Source organism: Hibiscus syriacus, unplaced genomic scaffold, assembly GCF_006381635.1.
Source record: "Hibiscus syriacus cultivar Baekdansim isolate YM2019G1 unplaced genomic scaffold, ASM638163v2 tig00110893_pilon, whole genome shotgun sequence".
NCBI lineage: Eukaryota > Viridiplantae > Streptophyta > Magnoliopsida > Malvales > Malvaceae > Hibiscus > Hibiscus syriacus.
The window spans coordinates 5,058,522-5,064,807 of record NW_024062901.1 but is presented as its reverse complement, the minus strand read 5'-3'; the positions used below and the strand labels follow the sequence as shown (position 1 = coordinate 5,064,807).

The window sequence follows — 6,286 nt, the reverse complement described above, 5'->3', positions numbered from 1 at the left end:
ACTGACAAATTTATCATGCCACCGGTAATAAAGGATTCTCCTTTAATCATTGAACTGAAGATTAAATACCTTACCTGCTAACTTGTTCATATTCTCTCCTGCAACAGATAGGCACCTTTGCAAGTCTATTCTTCATTGCCTTGTTTCTTTCAATCTTTGCAACTGGTATTCTTGAGTTCAGGTGGACGGAGTAAGCATCGAGGAATGGTGGAGAAACGAGCAATTCTGGGTCATCGGTGGTATTTCGGCACATCTGTTCGCTGTCATCCAAGGCCTGTTGAAGGTTCTAGCTGGTATTGACACTAATTTCACTGTCACATCCAAGGCCACAGATGATGAGGAGTTCGGAGAATTGTATGCCTTCAAATAAAAATATTTTATTTTTATTTTCATTTAAAAATATATAATTTATTTCAATTTATTAAAAGTATGACTAAGTTGAAATAATATGTAAAAAAAAGGGACCAAATATATGAATATATCAAAATATTTAACTGATGTTAACGACAATTAGCTCGGAGTGACCAAATCTTGTTTAAATAAAAACGTAAGTGACCATATCTTATGTATTTTGAAATAATTGATCAAAAGTGGACAAAACTCAAAGATAAATGATCAACCATGTAATTAACCCCAAATAAAAATGCCTACTTTGTGAGATTTGCCTTTGCGAATGCTTTTGTATTGTTACCGAGTTTATTTACCTCGGTAAAACATTAATATATGGAACCAAATTTTTTTACCAAAATTCACTTTTAAAACCTAGTAAAACATTAATATATGGCATAATATCAAAAATAGTCCCCCGATGTTGACCAAAATGATCATTTTTCCCTATTCTTTTTTATGGAACATTTTGTCCTCCAACTTTTCACTTTGTGGCAAAAAGCTCCCTCTATAGATGAAAATTACTTGCTAACACATGATTAACGCTCCGGAGCTTTTTTAACTTAAAATGAAATGTTGAGGGTTAAATGTCCAAAAAAAATAAGGGACAAAATAATTATTTTATTAAATGTTAGGGGGTTTTTTACCCTAAAGTGAAATGTTAGGGGGGGAATGCTACAAAAGATAAAATAGGAGACAAAATAACCATTTTGATTAACATTGTGGTTACTTATTTTTTGTTTAATTATGGTTTTAGTCCCTTTAATATATTAAAATTTTAAATTTAAGTTACCTTTTTTAATTAGTAGAACTAAGTTAATAATATATTTAATTGTTAGAAACAACCAGTTAATCTAGTAAGATGAGACATTAAATTCCTTAAGCAAGATTAGTGGTTCGAATTTTGATGTTTGTAAATAGAACATATTAGATTGGTAGGGTCATCCTCGCCTTTGCAGTACCCGATCATGATTAGTCTTTCAATAGATAGGATATCGGTGGTTAAAAAATCGCTAATTGTATGCTTAACCAAACAACCTCATTGGTTAAAAAATTATTGTTATCTTTTGAGGTCACAGATTCAAACACCGTATATATAAAGGAACGAACGTTCATTATCAAATGAACAAGAACGAATGTCAACACCTTTAATCAAACCAGAATGATTTAGTCCAAATATTGAAGGATGGCATATAGTTGAAAAGCATGCAGTATTCTATGTACAACCAGTTAGAAACAGACAAACTAAAATCAATACAATAAGATACAAGGCAGTCACTTTTCAAAGTGGAAGGATGTCCTTAGATTGAGATGCATGCAGGTTTTATCTTTTAAAATAACATCACAGCTGAATTTCTCTCCATATCAGAAGGAACTTAGAAGCCTTCTTCTGCTTGTACCTGGAAGCGCAGACGGTGTACACCGACAAGTTCAATAAGCTGAGGGCAGCCAAGAGCCAGAAGAAATAGTCAAGATGACCCTCGTTAAGGTTGTCCGGTATCCATCCAACTTGGCCGCCTTTTGTTGTGAAGTAAGTTACGACAGTCAGAATGAAAGAACTCAGGTAATTGCCCAAAGCTGTAGTTAGGAGTGAAAGCGCACTGCATAAACTCCGCATGGCATCAGGGGACTGATCGTAGAAGAACTCGAGCTGTCCGATAAATGTGCAGACCTCTGCAGCACCCAACAGAAATATTGAGGTATTTGCCAAAGAATACTGAGGGTACCGCTACCTGTTTATCAACCAAATCTAGCTCTTCTGCGAGCTGCAACCTCCTGATCTCCACCACAGCAGCGGCTGACATGCATAGGAATGAAATAAAGAGACCGATTCCCATACGCTGCAACTCTGAGAAGCCCCGTTCCTTGCCTGTGAACTTTCTTGCTATCGGGACAATTATCCTATCATATACGGGAACCCAAAAAATGACACTGAAAACATCAAAAGTTGAGAGGGAAGCAGGAATAGTGAAAGAACCAATCTTTGTATCCATCATCATCCCTTGTTCCACATAGTCGACATTTGGGCATAAACAGCAGAGAACACAATTCAGTAGCCCAGACAGGAAACATGCGGATCAAAATTTTCAATTCCTCTACTTGTGTTACAGTGCAAAGCCTCCAGGAGTTTGAAAAGTCCCCACTTTTGGTTTCAGCATCACTGACTGGCAGCTTTATCCAGGCACCTGCAACAAGATGGGATTACAAAACTAACAAAGGTTGAGATCAATCATTCAAAACTCTGAAATAAATTAAGAAACTTTACTTCAACTCATCACTGTGCTCCAGTTTCCGACTTCCTTCAATGGCAGAGTGCTTGTCACTAGTTTCAGGAGGGTACTATCAGGTACCTCAAGATGCCGTTTATGAAATGCTGCAACCACGACCTGACACATTCTTGTAATAGGGCTTCCTCAGGTCTCTGAAATCTATAGAGAGCTGTGCCAGAAAAGAAACTTCCAATAGCAAGGCCCATAAACAATGCTGGAATTCCAAATCCAAGACCCCATCCAGCATTGTCCTGAATCCACACCAGAAAACTGCTTGATATCAGAGCGCCGATGTTGATCGAAAAATAGAACCAGTTAAAGAAGGACCCCTTCTTCACCCTTTCTTTGGGATCAGTATCATCAAACTGATCTGCCCCAAAGGATGATACACACGGTTTGATTCCACCTGTCCCTAATGCAATCAGATAGAGCCCAAAGAAGAATACAGCATATTGAGCTGGAGTAGCCGAGGGACAAATAGAACCCACACATTCAGCAGGCTTCAGTGCAGGAATTGACGCTGAGAGAGACAATGTACACATTCCCTGAATCGAATAGTAAATGTGTTATTGAATGCATCAGAAAGCAAAATCAAAACATATAACACACCCATTTTAATTAAATATATGTACCAGAATTCATTAGTCAATAACATGAATGATGGCAAATTGATGTCCTCAAATAGCCAAAAGTAATTCTTTACCACATAAAATGTTGGAAGATATTACAAGATAAGGGGTCAAAAAGTTTCTTCTACGACCTAACACCGAAACGACGCTATGAAAATGGAGATTCATGCATTAATTTAAATAGCAAGTGAAGGACCATGTAAACAAAATCAGGGTTAATAACATGATGAAAATTGCAGAAAACACAATGTCAAAAAAGAACAGCAACCAAAGACTATGCGCCTAGGTGCTAGCTCAACTTCATGACTGGTACTTCAAAATAATGAAGCAATAATTACACAACATATCTGATATATAACTAATTAAAGCATAAAACCGACAAACATCTAAATCGCATAAAAGGAGATAATTAGAGTAAATTATATTACAATGAAGTAGATGGTGGAGAAGGCAGCAATTGTCCAATATCTTCCCCAATATGCATCTGCTAATACAGCTCCAATGAGAGGTGTAAGGTAGCAAGTTCCTTGCCAAGTAGTCACATTTCTTGCAGCCGATACATTCCCTTCATGCAGTTTCTTGGTCAAATAGCTCACAAGATTAGTCGCTATCCCATAATAAGCCAACCTCTCACAGCATTCATTACCTACATTTATATGAAAATTTGACATAAGAATATAAGATCAGCTTCCTCAAACAAAATCCATACAAAAGAAATAGAAAAAAAGGAGATAAAATTATAATTCACCCAGAATGAAAGGGCATGCTTTCCAATTTCCAGTATTCTGCTTCAAACAGGATTCCCATTGAAGTCAACGGAGCCATCCCCGGTGTACAGCGAACTGCTTTCAGTCTGGAAACACGATAAATCAAAACAGGATTCCCATTGAAGTCAACGGAGCCATCCCGGTGTACAGCGAACTGCTTTCAGTCTGGAAACACGATAAATCGAAACGCAAATTCCAAGATAAAGAATTGCAACAAGGAAAACAACAAACCCAGAATTTTAACCATTGTCAAAGGTTTCTGGAGCAAAATCTCAAAGGGTGAGGCAAAGAAATCTCGGATAAGATTAAATAAGAAGAACCTGATCAACATGTCCAGCTTCCAAAAGCGATCTCTTCATCGACAGATCCATGATTGTTTCGCAACGAGAACCAATCAAAAGTCTAAAGGATTCAAATCCTCAAACATAACAGGGAGATTAGGGACAAACATAAGATAATTTGTCTGATTAAATTGTACAGTAATTGCAGATGAAAAAACATTGGGTATACATAAAGATACGTATACGGCTTTACCTTCTTAGACGGGTACCGTAATCTCAAAACACTTTGGAATCTAAGGAAATGGATGGAATCCTTGAGGTTTCATTGATTTGACAAAGGTGGAGCAATGGATATTATTAGGAACAGGATTGGAGCCGGGCACGCTTCCTATTCAGGGCTAAGGGCTCACTTACCCAATAGAGCTATGTGTTGGGACCCCGACTTGATCGGGTCGGATTTTTTTAAAAAAAAATTTGGGTTCGGGTCGGGTTTTTTTTAAATGTACTGTTCGGGTCGGGTCGGGTGGGTTTAGGGTAAAAAAATTGACTTGACCGATCCGAAAAAATATATATAATTTTATATCTTATATTTAGGATAATTACAATAATATCCCTCCATATATAATTTTTTTCAATTAAGTCATTGTTTTCATTGAATTAAATTTTTTTTTGGGTCGGGTCGGGTCGGGTTTCTAAGTCATATATTCGGGTTGGGGGGGGTCGGGTGAACATTAATTTTTTCGGGTCGGGTCGGGTCCGGGTGGAGAACCCTTCTTCTCGGGTCGGGTCGGGTGGCCCAAAAAACCCGACCCGACCCCGACCCATTGCTATCCTAATTGTGGGGGACAAGTCGAGGATCGGTGTTAAACGTTTTTTAATAGTATAGGAAAATTATACGGAATATCTGTTTAAATTATCTTTAATTATTGACAATGTATATAATTTTTGTAGATATAATTGTTTGAATTTGAGTTTTTTTTAGAGAGAGTGATATTATTTTTAGGCAAAAAAAAACATCAGTTATCTTGTACTATTTAAAAAAAATCAATATAGATTTCATATGATTTTTTCTTTTAATATGACCCTCCAACTCATAAAACAAACTCATTTTGACCCTTTGATTAATGTTTTTCATCGTTAATTGTTACGGTGTTGATGTGGTAGTTCATGGTATTGGCAGACATCCATTGTCATGTTTTAGTTACCAATTTAGCTCATTTTGTTATGTCATCTGCCATGTTATTAACCATCATGGACCTCATGTCATGTCGTGAATTGACACGTCAACATCGTAACGACGAAAAACGTTTGTCAAAAGACCACATTGGGTTTATTTTCTGAGTTGAAATATCATATTAAGAAAAAATAATACGATGACTACATTAATTTTTTTAAAAGTATACGGACTTATGATGTAGTTTTGCCTACTTTTCACTATTAAAATCACTCAATAGGTTATTGGCATTAGAGTTAAACATATTTGACTGGTATTTTTTATATATTATATTGATATTAAAGCATAGTTATTTGTGTAACGATTACATACATTATTGGCATGATATTTTACATGTGTTAAATTATTGTTGTGTCACATGACATATCACTCAAAATGATGATGTAGTATGTGTCTTGCCACCGAAAGTTATGTTTAATATGTATCACATCACTTGAGATGATAATAATGATGTGACATGTGATATAAGTAATTAGGTACATATAAAAGTATCATGTTAAAAACATATGTTGAATATATCGATTAGTTTTCATCTAACCGACATTATTTTGATCAAATACAAAATATTAAAAAGGTTAAACTATAATAAATAAACATTAAAAAATTATTTAAGTAAATATTAGATGTTAGTTTTAACATTACATGACTAAAAAAGACCATCCCAAATCTTGAGGATTTGGGCTTGTAGAAATTGAATCGTTTTGCTAAGGCAAAAATG

At 35.8% G+C, this 6,286-nt stretch overlaps 1 long non-coding RNA gene and 1 pseudogene across 1 annotated transcript; both read right to left on the bottom strand.

Moving 5' to 3' along the window:
• Positions 1 to 1,604: 1,604 nt before the first annotated feature.
• LOC120145620 lies at positions 1,605 to 4,148 on the bottom strand (annotated as a pseudogene).
• Positions 4,149 to 4,155: 7 nt separating this feature from the next.
• On the bottom strand, positions 4,156 to 4,762 carry LOC120145120. The gene is made up of 3 exons (XR_005518104.1): positions 4,588 to 4,762; positions 4,374 to 4,455; positions 4,156 to 4,218 (listed from the first exon to the last, which is right to left on the bottom strand). It is a non-coding gene; the product is annotated as an uncharacterized LOC120145120 (long non-coding RNA).
• Between the last annotated feature and the right edge of the window lie 1,524 nt (positions 4,763 to 6,286).